Source organism: Oryx dammah, unplaced genomic scaffold (assembly GCF_014754425.2).
Source record: "Oryx dammah isolate SB20612 unplaced genomic scaffold, SCBI_Odam_1.1 HiC_scaffold_14, whole genome shotgun sequence".
Lineage (NCBI taxonomy): Eukaryota > Metazoa > Chordata > Mammalia > Artiodactyla > Bovidae > Oryx > Oryx dammah.
The window spans coordinates 11,440,209-11,458,797 of NW_024070198.1; the positions used below are offsets into that span (position 1 = coordinate 11,440,209).

The window sequence follows — 18,589 nt, forward strand, 5'->3', positions numbered from 1 at the left end:
CTCAACACTGTACATTGAGAAGCATTTTGGGTGCTTAAGAGGAAAACTAAAGCAAGTGCCCAATCCCCAAAGACTCTGAGTTAATAGATCTGAGGTTGCACCAGGGCTTAAATACTTTTTAAAAGCTTCCTGTAGTAGCTAGCCTTCTGGGTGGTCCCCAGTGAATGTCACCTACCAGTACTTGCCTCTTTATAAAGCATTCCTACATTGTGGCAAGGGCTGTTCTACATGACCAATAAAATAGTGCATAACTGATGACATAATTAGGTTATAAAAGACGCTGCAGTTTCCATCTTAGTTGCTTTATCTCTCGCAGATTTTTGCTCTGGGGAGGTCGATCACCATGCCATCAACAGCCCTCTGGAGACGCCTATGTGGCAAGGAACTGAGGCCTCTTGCCACTCGCCACATGAGTGAGTTTGCAAACTGATTCTCCAGCCCTGTCAAGCCTTTCCCTGGTGGCTCAGATAGTAAAAAACCCACCTGCAATGTAGGAGATCTGGGTTCGATCCCTGAGTTGGGAAGATCCCCTGCAGGAGGGCATGACAACCTGTTCCAGTATTCTTGCCTGGAGAATTTCCCATGTTCAGAGCAACCTGGTGGGCTACAGTCCATGGGTTTGCAAAGAGCTGGACATGACTGAGAGATTAAGCACAACACAGTCAAGACTATCAATGACTGTAATGGTCCACATTGACTGCAATCTCATGAGAGACCCTGAGCCAGACTCACCCAATTCAATGGCTCCCAGCCCCTCAAAAATTGTAAGAAAACAATTTCTCCTTCTTTTAAGGTGCTAAATTTCAGTAATTTGTCATACAGCAATAAATAGCTAATATACTCCTCACACGCTTTAATTAGCAGAAAAGAAAAAGTCAGGAAAAAGACTGAAGTTTCTGGATAACCATTATTATTGGCATCTAATTTAGTTCTATTATGATAAGAAGATATATGTGTAAAATTCCATTAAAAACTTTATTGAGTTCTTTTATGGTCCCCAAATGATACATCTTGTTGAAATTTCATGTGCACTTTACACTGATAAATGGAACAATTTGTTTTTCAAGTTAACCATATAATAAATCCTATTTACATATTAAAAAAAATAAAAATAAAAGAATGTGTCTGTTTTGCATTTGCTATATTGTACTGTAAATATCAGTTAGATGATGCTAATTGACAGTATTTTCCAGATCTGTGTTTTTACTCTCTTTCTGCCTAGTTAATCTGTCAATTTCTGAGAGAGGACTATTAAATCCTCCAACTATGATAATGGGTTTATCTATTTATCTTTTTAATTCTGTAAATTTTTGCTTCCTATATTTTGATACTCTATTGTTAGATACAAGAATATTTGTGATTGCTATATCCTATCAATTCACTATTTTTTCTTATTAGATATCCAAATATCCTTCCTTGTCTCTGGTATTTTGACTTAAACCATCAAAGTATAGTAGTAGGAATCCTGGCTTGAGTCTTGATATCTCTCCAACTGCCTAGTATTGTCCATGTAGTACTTCTGATTTTCCTCCTTCTGATCATAGAGTAAGATTGTATTTCCCAGCTTACTTGAAATTGCACAAGACCTATGATTTCCTTTGACTGATAAAATGTTGGCATTTGACTTCAAATTATGTGAGTTGTCCTTCCCTGAACCTTGCCATACTCCAGAGAGTGAAGCCTCCATCAACCTGAGATACCCTACCTCCAAAGACAAAAAGAAGCCACAGTGAGATCCTAGGAGGGGGCACAACCACGATAAAATCAAATCTCATACATGCCAGGTGGGTGACCTACAAACTGGAAAGTAATTATACCACAGAGGATCTCCCACAAGAAGGAAAGTTGTGAGCCCCATATCAGGCTCCCCAACCTGGATATCTGGTGACAGGAGAAGGGGCCCTCAGAGAATGTGACTTTGAAGACAAGTGGGGTTTGAGCACAGTAATTCTGCAGGGGGTTTGAGCATAGTAATTCTGCAGGGGGTTTGAGGACAGTAATTCTGCAGGGGGTTTGAGCACAGTAATTCTGCAGGGCTGGGGGAAACAAACTCCACTCTTGGATGGCACACACAAGGTTTCACACACCAGGACTCAGGGAGAAAAGCAGTGACTTCAAAGAGACTGGGCCAGATGGACTGAAAGTAATGGAGGGTTTCTTACAGATGCAGGGGATGGCTGTGGCTCACTGCAGAGACAAAGACACTGGTGGCAACAGTTCTGGGGAGTCCTCATTGGCCTCTTGAAGGTTGCCATTTTCTTACCAACACTTGGCACCACTCAACAGCCTGTAGTCTCCAGTGCTGGGATGCCTCAGGCTGATCAACAGGGCTGAAACACAGCCCCAACCATAAGCAGACAGGCTGCTTAAAGTCTTACTGAGCCCACAGCCCTCTAGACATGCCCCTTGATATGGCCCTGCCTCCTAGAAAGACAAAACCAGCTCCACCCACCAGTGGGCAGGAACCAGTCCCTCCAACCAAGAAGCCTGCACAAACTTCTTAGCCTCACCCACCAGGTGGCAGACAGCAGAAGCAAGAAGAACTATAACCCTGCAGCCTGCAGAATGGAAATCACAATCACAGAAAGTTAGACAAAATGAGATGCAGGAGGAATATGTCCCAATAAAGGAACAACATAAAATTCCAGAAGAACAACTAAGTGAAGTGAAGATATGCAATGTACCCCCAAATAAAGACCATATATCACAAAAGTGAAAGACTTTCACAAAAGTGAAAGTCACTCAGTTGTGTCCAGTTGTTTGTGACCCCATGGACTCTACAGTCCATGGAATTCTCCAGACCAGAATACTGAGGTGGGTAGCCTTTCCCTTCTCCAGGGGATCTCCCCAATCCAGGGATTAAACCCAGGTCTCCCACACTGCGGGTGGATTCTTTACTGGCTGAGCCACCAGGGAAGCCCAAGAACACTGGAGTGGCTAACCCATCCTTTCTGCAGTGAATCTTCCCAACCCAGGAAAATCAAACCAGGTTCTCCTGCACTGCAGCTGGATTCTTTACCAACTGAGCTATCAGGGAAGCCCATATACAACAGACGCCATGGCTAACATCATACTGAACTGTGAAAGGCTGAAATTTTTACTCTAAACTGGGAACAAGACAAAGATGCCCACTCTCAGCACTCTTGTTCAACATAGTTCAGGAAGTTCCTGTCAGAGCAATCAAAGAAAGATAAATAAATAAAAGGCATCCAAATTGTCAAGGAACAAGTAAAATTATGATTTTTTTACAGATAATACTGTATTATATATACAAAATACTAAAGACTCAAACAAAAGAATGGTTGAAATTAATTAACAAGTTCAGTAAGTTGCAGAATATAAATTAATATACAGAAATCAGTTGCATTTCTATATATTAATAATCAAATATCTTAAAAAGAAATGAAAAACAATGCCATTCATAGTAGCATCAAAACCAATAAAAGACTCATAAATAAATTTAACCAAGAAGTAAAAGACCTATATAATGAAAAACTACAAGACTTTGATGAAAGAGATTAAAGATATAAACAAATTGAAAAATAGCTCTTGTTTATGGATAGAAGAATTAGTGTTACGAAAGAGTACATTTTACTCAAAGTCATCTATAGTTTCAATGCAATCTCTATCAGGATTCCAGTGACATTTTTACAGAAATAGAAAAAAACAATTTTAAAATTTGTATAGAATCACAGAAGATCCCTTTGTATATTGTCACCCTGCTTATTTAACTTATATGCAGAGTACACCATGAGAAATGCCAGGCTGGATGAAGCACAAGCTGGAATCAAGATTGCCAGGAGAAATATCAATAACCTCAGATATGCAGATGACACCACCCTTATGGCAGAAAGTGAAGAGGAAGTGAAGAGGAACTAAATAGCCTCTTGATGAAAGTGAAAGATGAGGGTGAAAAAGTTGGCTTAAAGCTCAACGTTCAGAAAACTAAGATCATGGCATCCAGTCCCATCACTTCATGGCAAACAGATAGGGAAACAGTGAAAACAGTGGCTGACTTTATTTTTCTGGGCTCCAAAATCACTGCAGATGGTGACTGCAGCCATGAAATTAAAAGATGTTTGCTGCTTGGAAGAAAAGCTATGACCAACCTAGACAGCATATTAAAAAGCAGAGACAGTACTTTGTCAACAAAGGTCCATCTAGTCAAGACTATGGTTTTTCCAGTAGTCATGTATGGATATGACAGTTGGACTATAAAGAAGGCTTAGTGCCGAAGAATTGATGCTTTTGAACTATGGCGTTGGAGAAGACTCTTGAGTGTCCCTTGGACTGCAAGGAGATCCAACCAGTCCATCCTAAAGGAGATCAGTCCTAAGCGTTCACTGAAGGGTTCACTGGAAGGACTGATATCGAAGCTGAAACTCTAATGAAAGGTTGTTGCTGAATGAAAAGACGCCGGGATTCTTGGCCTCTGGAGGAGAAGAATTCAATCCGGGGCCAGAGATGAGGCCTGATCACTCAGAGCTTTTGTGTAATACAGTTTTATTAAAGTATAAAGGAGATAGAGAAAGATTCTGACATAGGCGTCAGAAGGGGGGCAGAAAGAGTACCCCACCATTAGTCTTCAGCTGGATGTTATGTAGTCACTAGCAGTCTGTTAATGAAAGAAAGGAATGTCTTAAAACTCAGAATGGCACCAGGACCCTCACCCATAAGATGTATTTTGGGGTAATCTTCACACCAGATGATTCATCCCGGGCCATAAAAAGATTAACTTGAATCTTGTAGAAAGGTAGATTACTATACAAATAGTTTCATTTACATAGATTAGGGGAACAATATCTGAGTATAACATACTGGTTTGTCAAGTAGGTTCTGAGCCATTAGGTGGAACCGACTTGAAGACAGAGTTTGGGGTAAATGCATAGTACATTAACATAGCTTAAGACAAACATTTCCATAAGAAAAATGTATTGGTTAACTCAAGGTTTGAGAATAATTAACTTCAAGTGAAACCAGGTGTCGTTATGGCAACACAGTATTTTAAGAGAAACCTCCTTTTAAATTTGTATACAGAAGAAGAAAATATCACTAGTTTGTTTCCTCCTGCCACTTAAGAGAGATAAAAATGTCTGACACTTACAGGCTATTTCCTCCATTTGGAGACCCCTGGCCTTCCTGCCTGTTACCCTCTCACTAATACTTTGGCCACCTGATGCAAAGAGTTGACTCATTTGAAGACACTGATGCTGGGAAAGATTGAAGTCAGGAGAAGAAGGGGACGACAGAGGATGAGATGTTTGCATGGCATCACCAACTCAATGGACATGAGTTTGGGTAAACTCTGGGAGTTGGTTTTGGACAGGGAGGCCTGGCGTCCTGCAGTCCATGGAGTCTTGAAGAGTCAGACACGACTGAGCGACTGGACTGAACTGAGCTAAACAGAAGATCCCAAACAGCCAAATTAATCTTGAGACAGAAGAACAAAGCTGGAAGCATTAAACTTTCTGATTTCAAACTGTAGTAAAAAGCTATAGCAATTAAAACAGTATACTAACTTGGCATAAAAATAGAACTGTACAAAAATGGAACAAAATAGAGATAAAAAATAAGCCTATGTATATGATCAACTAATAGTTAACAACAGAGCCAAGAATACTCATTTGGGAAAGATTAGTCTCTTCAATAAGTGGTGTTAAAAAAACTGGATGCAGAAAAGTGAAATTGGACTCCTATATTACATTAGTCACAAAAATTAGTTCAAAATTGATTAGAGACTTCAACAAAATATCTGAAATTGTAAAAACCCTAGAAGAAAGCATAGGGAAAAACCTTCATGTTGCTGTTCTCACTGATTTTTTTGGATATGATACCAAAAGCACAGTAACAAAATAAAAAATAAACAAATGGGAGACCATCAAACTATAAATCTTCTGCACAGCAAAAGAAACAACCAACCAATGAAAAGGTAACCTTTGGATAGAAGAAAATATCTGTAAACCATATATTGGATAAAGGATTAATATCCAAAATATATGAAGAACTCATACAATTCAATAATAATAATCAAAATGGACATAAGAATGAATAGAAATTTTTCTAAAGAATACATACAAGTGGATAACAGGTACATAGATAATTCTCAGTATCACTAATCATCAGATAAATGCAAATCAAAACCACAATAAGATATCACCTAACACCCATTAGACTGACTATCATCAAGAAGACAAGATTTAACAAGTGAGGATGTGGAGAATTGTGCACTATTTATATATAAATATAAATTGGTTCAGCTACTATGGAGAAAAGAATGAAAGTTCTTTAAAATACTTAAAATGGAACTATTAATGCCTTTTGACTGGCAATCCCACTTCTGAGTATATATCCAAAGGAAATGAAATCAGGATATTGAAAAGATATCTGCAGCCTCACAGCAGCATTATTCACAATAACCAAGACATAGAAACAACCTAAATCTCCATAAATCCATTGGATGAATAAGGAAGATATATCTCTGTATACACCTATGTATAGCTTCTGTGTCTATATCTATCTTCCCATAAAATGAAATATTATTCAGCCATGAGAAAGAAATTCTATTTCTGATAACACAGATTTTGAAAGCATTATGCTAAGTGAGATAAATCAGAGAGAACAATAAATACTCTATAATCGCATGTATATGTGTAACCTAAAAGCTAAACTTTTAGAAGCAGAGAGTAGAATAGTGGTTATTAGGGGCTGTGGATTACTCAGCTTGGGGAGATGTTCATTAAAAGGTACAAACTTCCAGTTAGAAGATCAGTAAGTTCTGGAGATCTCTCTAATCTAGTGATTATAGTTAACAATATTGTATTATACACCTCAATGGTTTTAGATCTTAAATGTTTTCTCAACAAAAAAGAAATAACTATGCAACATGAGAAAGATATTAGTTAATGCTATGGTGGTATTCATATCGTAGTATATAAAGGTATCAAATCAATATATCATACATCTTATATTCACACAATTTTATATGTCAATTATATCTCAATAAAAATAAAAGAAATGTTTTAAGATGATAGATTTTATATATGTAATCATTTTTCAAAGATTTGGTTGGTATGTTTCAGAGAATTTTTTTTTTTCCCTCAACACAAAATACAATATGAAACTAATTTAAAATACTCTGTGGAAGTGTTATATCTCTTTTAGAATTTGTCTAGCAGGTTTTCTGGGCCTCACCAGAAACCATTAGTTAGCATGCATGCTCACTGGGTCTGACTCTTTTGCAACCCCATGGGCTGTAGCCCACCAGGCTCTTCTGTCCATGGGTTATTTCCAGGGAAGAATACTGGAGCGGGTTGCCATTTCCTCCTCTAGGGGATCTTCCTGACCCAGGGATCAAACCAGTGTCTTCTGGTCTCCTGGATTAGCAGGTGGATTCTTTACCACTGAGCCACCTGGGAAGACCCACCAGAAACCACCCCTGCTCAAAATAATCTGTGGAGACAAATATGCTGATATTCATAAACAAGAATGCCTATATAGCAAACTTTTTACTTTTTGAAAAGAGGAGAGTGATACAAAACATCTGGCCACACATTAGGAACATAACTCAACCCCAGTGAGACCAAATCTATGATATAAACATACGTTTTACTACTCATGCTTTTTAAACAACATACAACCTTATGATGGGCATTTTCCAGGATTTCTATTTAGCAGAATTGGTCACCATGGTAACAGTGTGAACACAATGATTCCTATGCTTTCTCATGAAGGTTGAATGACCAAAGTAAGCCACTTGGGAGCTGAGGTTTTCAGTTATAGCAACACATACTCCCCACAAAGTTCATAAAATTGCTTCTCAGTTAATCTGAATCAATTGACATGGTAGTCAAAATGGCTGGCTGATGTTGCTGAAAATCCTGATATTTCCAGCATCTTACTCACCAGAGTTCACCAATGTGACCTCATAGTTTTCAAAGCAGCAGAGCACTGGCTATGCCCACAAGTCTTACATGGTGATTGGTTGCAAGCTAGATAATGGAAAAAGTCATGTAGTTGATTAAACAGGCATCTAGATAAAAACTAAAAATGATTAAAAACATGTGGATAATAAATTCAGATCAGTTCAGTTCAGTTGCTCAGTTGCATCCAACTCATTGCGACCCCAAGGACCACAGTGTTCCAGGCCTCCCTGTCCATCAGCAACTCCCAGAGTCTACTCAACTCATCTCCATTGAGTCGGTGATGCCATCCAACCATCTCATCCTCTGTCATCCCCTTCTCCTCCTGCCCTCAATCTTTCCCAGCATCAGGGTCTTTTCAAATAAGTCAGCTCTTCCCATCAGGTGGCCAAAGTATTGGAGTTTCAGCTTCAACATCAGTCCTTCAAATGAACACCAGGACTGATCTCCATTAGGATGGACTGGTTTGATCTCCTTGCAGTCCAAGGGACTCTCAAGAATCTTCTCCAACACCACAGTTCAAAAGCATCAATTCTTTGGCACTAAGCCTTCTTTATAGTCCAACTCTCACATCCATACATGACCACTGGAAAAACCATAGCCTTGACTAGATGGACCTTTGTTGGAAAAGTAATGTCTCTGCTTTTTAACATGCTGTCTAAGTTTGTCATAACTTTTCTTACAAGGAGCAAATGTCTTTTCATTTCATGCTGCAGTCACCATCTGCAGTGATTTTGGAGCCCAGAAAAATAAAGCCAGCCCCTGTTTTTACTGTTTCCCATCTATTTGCCATGAAGTGATGGGACAAGATGCCAAGATCTTCGTTTTCTGAATGTTGAGATTTAAGCCATCTTTTTCACTCTCCTCTTTCACTTTCATCAAGAGGCTCTTTAATTCTTTTTCACATTCTCCCATAAGGGTGTCATCTGCATCTAAGGTTATTGATATTTCTCCTGGCAATCTTGATTCCAGCTTGTGTTCATCCAGTCCAGCATTTCTCATGATGTACTCTGCATAGAAGTTAAATAAGCAGGGTGACAATATACAGCCTTGACGTACTCCTTTTCCTATTTGGAACCAGTTTGTTGTTCCATGTCCAGTTCTAACTGTTGCTTCCTGACCTGCATACAGATTTCTCAAGAGGCAGGTCAGGTGGTCTGGTATTCCCATCTCTTTCAGAATTTTCCACAGTTTATTGTGATCCACACAATCAAACGCTTTGGCAAGTCAGTAAAGCAAAAATAGATGATTTCTGGAACTCTTGTTTTTTTTGATAATCCAATGGCTGTTGGCAATTTGATCTCTGATTCCTCTGCTTTTTCTAAAACCAGCTTGGACATCTGGAAGTTCACAGTTCACATGTTCCTGAAGCCTGGCTTGGAGAATTTTGACCGTTACTTTACTAGTGCGCGAGATGAGTGCAATTGTGCAGTAGTTTGAGCATTCTTTGGCATTGCCTTTCTTTGGGATTGGAATGAAAACTGACCTTTTCCAGTCCTGTGACCACTGCTGAGTTTTCCAAATTTGCTGGCATATTGAGTGCAGCACTTTCACAACATCATCTTCCAGGATTTGAAATAGCTCCACTGGAATTCCATCACTTCCACTAGCTTTGTTTGTAGTGATGCCTCCCAAGGCCCACTTGATGTCACATTCCAGGATGTCTGGCTCTAGGTGAGTGATCATACCATCGTGATTATCTGGGTTGTGAAGATCTTTTTTGTACTGTTCTTCTGTGTGTTCTTGCCAACTCTTCTTAAAATCTTCTGCTTCTGTTACGTCCATACCAATAAAGATGGGCTTTATTGAGCCCATCGTTGCATGAAATATTCCCTTGGTATCTCTAATTTTCTTGAAGAGATCTCTGGTCTTTCCCATTTTATCGTTTTCCTCTATTTCTTTGCACTGATCACTGAGGAAGTCTTTCTTATGTCACCTGGCTATTCTTTGGAACTCTGCATTCAAATGGGTATATCTTTCCTTTCCTCCTTTGCTTTTCACTTCTCTTGTTTGCGTAGCTATTTGTAAGGCTTCATCGACAGCCATTTTGCTTTTTTGCATTTCTTTTCCATGGGGGTGATCTTGATCCCTGTCTCCTGTACAATGTCACAAACCTCCATCCATAGTTCTTCAGGCACTCTGTCTATCAGATATAGTCCCTTAAATCTATTTCTCTATACTTCCACTGTATAATTATAAGGAATATGATTTAGGTCATACCTGAATGGTCTAGTGGTTTTCCCTACTTTCTTCAATTTAAGTCTGAATTTGGCAATAAGGAGTTCATGATCTGAGCCACAGTCAGCTCCCAGTCTTGTTTTTGCTGGCTGTATAGAGCTTCTCTATCTTTGGCAGCAAAGAATATAATCAATTTGATTTCGATGTTGGCCATCTGGTGATGTTGAATCTTCAGTTCAGTTCAGTTCAGTCGCTCAGTCATGTCCAACTCTTTGCGACCTCATGAATCACAGCATGCCAGGCCTCCCTGTCCATCACCAACTCCCGGAGTTCACTCAAACTCACGTCCATCGAGCCAGTGATGCCATCCAGCCATCTCATTCTCTGTCATCCCTTTTCCTCCTGCCCCTAATCCCTCCCAGCATCAGAATCTTTTCCAGTAAATCAACTCTTCCCATCAGGTGGCCAAAGTACTGGAGTTTCAGCTTTAGTATCATCCCTTCCAAAGAACACCCAGGACTGATCTCCTTTAGAATGGACTGGTTGGATCTCCTTGCAGTCCAAGGGACTCTCAAGAGTCTTCTCCAACATCACAGTCCAAAAGCATCTATTCTTCAGCACTCAGCTTTCTTCACAGTCCAACTCTCACATCCACACATGACTACTGGAAAAACCATAGCCTTGACTAGATGGACCTTCATTGGCAAAGTAATGTCTCTGCTTTTCAATATGCTATCTAGATTGGTCATAACTTTCCTTCCAAGGAGTAAGCATCTTTTCATTTCATGGCTGCAATCACCATCTGCAGTTATTTAGGAGCCCCCCAAAATAAAATCTGACACTGTTTCCACTGTTTCCCCATCTATTTGCCATGAAGTGATGGGACCAGATGCCATGATATTCATTTTCTGAATTTTGAGCTTTAAGCCACCTTTTTCACTCTCCTCTTTCACTTTCTTCAAGAGGCTTTTTAGTTCCTCTTCACTTTTTGCCATAAGGGTGGTTACAGAGATACAAATAAATCTTTCATTTATAGCAATTTCAAAGTAGAATGATAACTGTTACTTTTCTTCTTTCACCTAAGCTGGCTCTAAAATTTACTCTGAGGAAGAGAATAGAGATTTTTATGAGTGAAATTGGCTAATGTTAGCTGATCAGTGTGTATTAGTTTAATAAATGAATAGAAAACTAATGCCAGTCAGTATTTTTAACAGGGAATCCTCATAGAAAAATCAACAAAGAATATTAATTAAAATATGTTTATGATTTTCTAGTTTGTAAATATAATCACAATAATTTAATTTTCAGTCTAGTGAGACAGTTTATAATTACTCCAGTTTTATAGATGAATAAATATAAGGTTAATAATGATTATGCAACTGAAATATACATAACAGGTAAGTGGCAGATTGAAATTAAGTTTAAGGCTTTCTAAAGGTACCACTCATATCTTTCATTAATATAATTCAATAAGGAACTCAAATATAGTAGATAAATTCAAAATGATGCTAAGGAAAACAATGAGGTGAGTTTTATTTATTTTATTACTGTTTCTGTAGACTTTGGAGGAGTTTGAATAAATAAAGTCCCAAATGTCAAAAACAAAATTTTAATAATTTAAGAAGAAAAAATAGGAAACTATCTTTTACACAAGGATAGAAAAGAAGCCTTTAAGTAAAGCACACAAAAAAGAACAAACCATGAATAAAAGATTGGTAACTTTACTGTATTAAAATTAAAGTCACATCTATGACAAAGAATCAATGACGAATAAACTCTAAAGGTGAGTCAAAGACCAAAAAATGTTATTTGCAATGTATATGACAAAAAAGAATTGTTACTCTGAATTTGTAGGGAAACTCTACAACTGAATAACCCTACAGAAGAATGAAGAAAGGAACAGGTATATGAAACTATGGTCAAGTTTGCTAGAAATGCAAGGTAAATAACACAAAGACATGCAGATTAAAACAATAAAATGCAGTTTCACATAGGCTATTTTGGAAGAGTTATAACCCTTGGGAGGAGCACTGACCAACAGACAGTGGCTTTGAAGGCAGCTGATTCAAGACAACCTTTCAGAGAGACAGCCAAGAGAAATAGATGCACTCACTTCACTCCTTCACTTCCATACTTCATTCTGATCTCCTGCTAGAGGTCCCTATTGGCTGAAACAAAACAGAAACTGGAGGGATATGAATATGTTGATATAGTCCATATGGCCAGAGTGCCAGCACAGGTAGGGGTGAGGCAAGGTAGTGAGTATATCTGGAAGGATAGATGAAAGATAGGTGACACAGAGCCTCTGATGTTGGGGTCCCCTGCACCAAATGACAAATGTCTTCAAATATTGCATTTGAAAAATGTACAATATGCGTACCTGAGAAAACTAAATTTTTAAAATGGGGAATGGAGAATATCATTCTTATTTTTAAAAGTCTAGATTTAAACATTGTATTAAAATCCCTCTGTTGATTGAAGTGCATACATTATCTTTCTCCTCGGAACAAGCTTTACAAAACAATCTATTGTCTAGATAGATTACAAAACTAGAGCGTTTTAGTGTATAATGCTGATTTCAAATAGTACATTTTGATGCTTTACAAAAAAGAGTCCTTGAGGGATAAATTTTAAAAAATAATTTCCTAGAAACAGTATAGAGTAGAGACCTATATTTATTCTTACTGTTCTACAAGATTTTTTTATGTTCTTTAAGGCATGACTTAGAGAAATTGCAGGTTCGTTCCAGACTACTACAATAAAGTGAGTATTGCGATAATGTAAGTCGTGAATTTTTTGATTTCCCAGTGCCTATAAAAGTTATGTAATAGCATTATGTCTAAAAAAATAATGTATAATACCTTAATCAAAAAAAATAATGCTGTTGGAAAAATGGCAGTGATAGACTTGTTCTTTGCAGGGTGACTGCAAACCTTCAGTTTAAAAAAAATGCAATATCTGCAAAGAACAGTAAATTGAAGTATGCTTGTAACTTGTTTTTATTTTACAAAGTTTGCTTTTAGCCTTTGCTAGTAATAATCTAAAATGTGAGAGTTCATTTTACGCACTTGACTAGCTCTTTTAATCATACCCTATGGCACTGAATGAGCATCTACATAGCCTAGTTCTCCCTGGATTTAGACAGAAGCATATAAATTGCAATCCAGTGAAAGTATCTCCAACAGCTTTCAACTGAGTTTGAAAATGGTTTTCTTTACTATGTGAGCCAGGGTAGTATCTGTATTAGTGAAGGTCATCCAAACAAAACAAACTTTTAGTTATTAGTAGCATAATGAAATTCAACAATTCACCCAACATATCCAACACTTGAGTACCTTCTAAATGTTCTAGATGTTTGATTTACATCACTGAATTACAGAGAAATATTTCTGTGCTACAGAAACTCATGTTCTAGCAATGGAGACAAGCAATACGTAATATACATAATAAGTTTATAAACTGCATAGTATATTAGAAAAGGATATCTGCTACAGAGAAAATAAAAAGTAGAGCAAGATAAGGGAGACTAGACTGTGGGGAGTATTGCAGAGTTAGGATTAGGATTAGGATTAGCTTCATTGATAAGGTAATGTTTATATCAAGGTTTGAAATAAGCGTGCGAGGTAACCAAGCCTATAACTGGAGGAAGAGCTATATGCTCTCTTTGCTCAGAGAGAAAAACGTCATAGGTATGTGTATGTATATATATATATATATGTGTGTGTGTGTGTGTGTGTATATATATATAAAAGAGTGTGTGTTCTGAAATTAAAAATGTAAATAAGGGTTAACTTAGTCAGTATACCACCTTTTTCCTTAATCTCTCCTTTATCACATCTAAAACACCATACTTTTTACCAAGAGTTCTGCTTCTCAGCTACGGTGGTGACAATAGAAGAATAGTCTCATAATTGTCCATTTACTTTACTTCTAATTATGTATGTAATACCAATTCTATTACCACCAATTATGGTAACTGAAAACAATTAAGAAATGTTTTTGGTTGTTTCCGTTTCCCTTATTGTGTGTGTGTGTGTGGCTTTTTGCATAACATTTGCATACAAGGGCATATAGCCATTACATACTATTTTCTCCCTTCTACTCACATTCACTATTAATTCGATTCATTGTTGTTCAGTCACTAAGTCATATTTAACTCTTTGCAGTCCTATGGACTGCAGCATGCCAGACTTCCCTTTTCTTTACTATCTCCTGGAGTTTGCTCAGATTCATGTCCATTGAGTCAGTGATGTCATCCAACCATCTAATCCTCTGTTGCCCCCTTCTCCTCTTGCCCTCAGTTTTTCTCAGCATCAGGGTCTTTTCCACTGAGTCAGTTCTTCATATCAGTGGCCAGAATATTGGCATTTCAGCTTCAGCATTGGTCTTCCCAATGAATATTGATTTCCTTTAGGATTGACTGGTTTGATCTCCTTGCTGTCCAAGGGACTCTCAGGAGTCTTCTGCAACACCACAATTTGAAGGCATCAGTTCTTCAGTGCTCTGCCTTCTTCATCCATACATGACTAATTACATGACTAGAATTAATTAATTCTATTAGTTATAGAATTATAACTATTAATTCTATAAGTAAGTGTATATTTGGTGCTCACCACCAGTCATATTGACGTATCTCTCTACATGTGGATTTTCTGAAGTTTGCTATTTAATTCCTCAGGGAGCATGGCAAGAGCACATTACTTCTTGTATGCCAATAACACATGTGCTATTCTATACTTGCAAGTCAGCATTGCTGGATACAAAGTCCTTTCCTATATATTAAGCCAATTTTCTCCGGTATAAAATTTTTGTTGTTCAGTTGCCAAGTTGTGTCCAACTCTTTGTGACCCCATGGACCGCAGCATTCAAGGCTTCCCTGTCCCTTACCTCCTGGAGTTTGACCAAGTTCATCCATTGAATTGGTGATGCCATCCAACCATCTCATCCTCTGTGGCCCTCTTCTCCTCCTGCCTTCAATTTTTCCCAGCATTGGTACTACTGTCTAATAGTTTGAAGATAACCTAGTATTATTTCTTATTTACTATTTTTGTCTAGATAACCAAATACTTTATTTTTAGAGTTGACACTAAAAAGTACCTTTCTGTTGATTGTTCTAGGTTGATATTCATAGGTACATACTACACTCTTTCAAATTATAGTTAAAGATATTTCATTTTAATTCAGAAAAGCTTTCTTGAATTATAGTTTTTCATATTTTCCCCCTTGCTTTGGCATTTTCTTCAGGAATGCATATGACTTATGTGTTGGATTTTCTTTGTCTATCTTCAGTATTGGTTATTTTCTCTTGAATTCTTTTCACCTCATTTCCTTTTTATTTTTATTTATATTAAGACATTATTTACTGTGTTTATTCATCTTTCTCCACTGTATTTTTTAGTCCAGTCTTAATTTCTAAAATTATTTCCCCCTTAGTTCTAATTCTTCTTTTAGTTTTATCTTCCCATTTCTAAGTTTTTCTAATTCCTATTTACATTGCTCTTTAAATCATATATTTATATTTTTGTTTTGAAACAGTAAGTTACAGTTTAAATTTTCTTATGGGGTGCCTATCTGGTATGCTTTGCTTATCTATAAGGATGTTATTTTTCTCTATATTCTTTTCTATAGTAATTTTGTGTGGGATTTGTTCCTAATACAGTAGATGCTGGTCAATCTATTTGCATCTAGTTTTCTTGGACTTTCAGAAGGCATAATTAAGGATCACTTTTTTTTTTTCTAGTCTAACAAGTCCCCTGTGTCCCCTATTGTTTTCACATAGTGTGCAAGAATTTGGTGACTTGCTCTCTGAAGCGTTCCAGCTCTGTTTCCCTCTCAATTTTTATCTTGATCTTCTCAGTCTTCTGTCTCCATTGCCCATACCCTATTCAATTTTGATTCTACTACTCCCACTAATTTCTCTTCACTGTTGAACCCTCTCTTGGAAGGGAGTCCTGCTCAGTGTCAAAGTTCACAGGGCCTAAACTGCTCAATTTCTTTAGACTTTGCTGTGGGTCCCTCATATGTCTCTACTTTTGAAGTGGTCAAAACCATTCTCAGCTTTAGATGTTGTTCTGAAGTTGGCTTCCCATGCTTTTAGTGAGTGCCTGGGTTGAGATTCTATATTCTTTGCTGGTGGTGGTGGTTTAGTAGCTAAGTTGTGTCCAACTCTTGTGACCCCATGGACCATAGCCCACCAGGATCCTCTCTCCATGGGGTTTCCTAGGCAAGAATACTGGAGCAGGTTGCCATTTCTTTCTCCAGGGATCGAACTTGCGTCTCCTACATTGCAGGCATATTCTTTACCACTGAACCACCATTGAAGCTCCCTATATTCTTTAGGTCACTCCATTTTTTTAGTTACTCCATTTATGCTTCCTCCTTCAGAAATTATGACACTAGGAAGTTCTAAAAGTTGGCAGATTTTTTTGTCACAAACTTGTACTTTGGGGTTAGAAAGAATATTATTTTTGTTATCCATAGGATTTTAGTTTTGCTATCTAGTTCTGTCTATGGGGATTGGGAAATTACTTCAACTATACTTCCTCTACTGCCTTCCTAGAATCTCCCTCATCTTACCTTTTAAGATTAAAATGTATCTGTTTAAGTTTTCAACTCATGGAAGACTTGAAAACATTATCTCATTTTTTCCATGGACTCTTGGAGTCCATAAATTGCCATAAGAATTGTCATAACAATTATCTAGAACAACCTATAAGATAACGAGCTGTCCTATTTAGTGGGTCACATTCAGTAATTTTTCTTAGCTGAATTCTTGCTAAGACTCAGACCTTTCAAAAGCTGGAAACTGGGATAAATGCCAAATATTCTTCAGGTGGAGGCAGCAACTTTTCTATTATGTACCCAGAATCATCTTTCTCAAAACTTCCGTCTTTCAGTAGAAAAACATGATCATGATTTTCCTTTCAGTGGTTATCACTGATCCCATCTGGACCTGAGTAAGCTAAAGATATTTTGGTAGGTGGCATATGTCCACATCTTCTAATGGGTCATATACCAGGGTTTCATTTTCAAGTTCCCCACAATCATATGAGAGATGAGATTTTGATATTTTAATATAGCTTTTTAAAGATAATCAATGAATCATCATAGTCATCCAATTATTTACTTTTATATTACCCACACAGTTTTTACTCATGATGTTATTTTTTGGGGACCAATCAGTCCCAATGTCTGACTTGTCTAAGATACAGACAGTCTTATTAATGAGTCATTGCCTGACACCCTGCATGATTCAAGAATGTCTTAAAACAACAGTTATCAGGATTTTCAAATCCAGGAAGAAGATTAAAGGACATTCTTTAAATAGATACAGTCAGTACCACAGCACCTAATTAAACAGATTTCTATTAGGAGGTGAAAATGTCATTAAGTTGGCTGTGTGCTGCTGTGACTCAATTTATTCAAGTAAATCTGTAAAGCCAAATGAATGTTCAAGCAGTCATGAGCTTTCTAATAATGTGTCTATTTTAAATTATTTTCCCCAGAAATCAACATGAATTTTGCTAGGCAGTGTTCAGAATCCATTACATTCTACTTTCTCAAAAACTCAGAAGAGATCAGCACCATTATTGTATCCATTACTCTTTGCACAATACTAGCTAGTTAGAATTTGTCAGAGTATACCAGAAGTGGTTCTTTCAGAAGTGACTTGGTTCCAATCCTCAATCCCTTCTCAAACGAAGGGAAATATGGCACTCACAGATTGTTGTGTGATATGTTATAACAAGTATTCTGGAGGGTGATTTGGAATTAGGTATCAAAAAGTCTAAACGAGAATGTTCCCTTAAATTCAGTAATCCCACTTTCAGGAATACATGTATTCTGAAGAATCAGTGAGAGCTGTACACCAAAGGTTATGTGGAAACTATTCTCAGGTGGCTCAATGGTAAAGAATCTGCGGCCAAGCAGGAGATGTGGGTTCAACCCTGGGTCAGGAAAATTTGGAGAAAGAAATGGCAACCCACTCCAGTATTCTTGCCTAGGAAATCCCATGGACAGAGGAGTCTGGCAGGCTAAAGTTCATGGAGTCTCAAAGAGTCAGACACAGCTTAGTGACTAAATAGCAATAGCACCATGCTGTTTAGTTGCTAAAGCACTTTTAGATTAGGGGAATCTAGAAACAGCCATGTTCCACCACCATTAAGGGAACTGATAAAGTATGCAACAGCTGCATAGATAGTGGGAAATCCTGCAGCCATAAGATACCATGTTTGGGAATACTTGAAACTAGGAAACGGTCATTAGGTTTTTTTTTAAGCAAGTTAAAATTGGTAAATTATGAATTTAAATTTGCTTTATGTACATGGACACTGCATGTGCCCATGTGTTCAGGGAAAGAGAGGAGACATAGAAAGACAAAGAGAGACACAGAGAAAGAATTTTAGACCCCACATCAGGCTATACAAAATGGTACATTTCTAGATTTCTTTAATTATTTCATGTCCTTCAATCCCCTCCTCACTCACTGTCAT

The 18,589-nt window shown here is 37.6% G+C and overlaps 1 non-coding gene across 1 annotated transcript; it reads left to right on the forward strand.

Annotated features, from left to right (window-relative positions):
* Positions 1-7,141: 7,141 nt before the first annotated feature.
* Positions 7,142-7,202, forward strand: LOC120874010. The gene has a single exon (XR_005723582.1). It is a non-coding gene; the product is annotated as a U7 small nuclear RNA (small nuclear RNA).
* Positions 7,203-18,589: the final 11,387 nt, after the last annotated feature.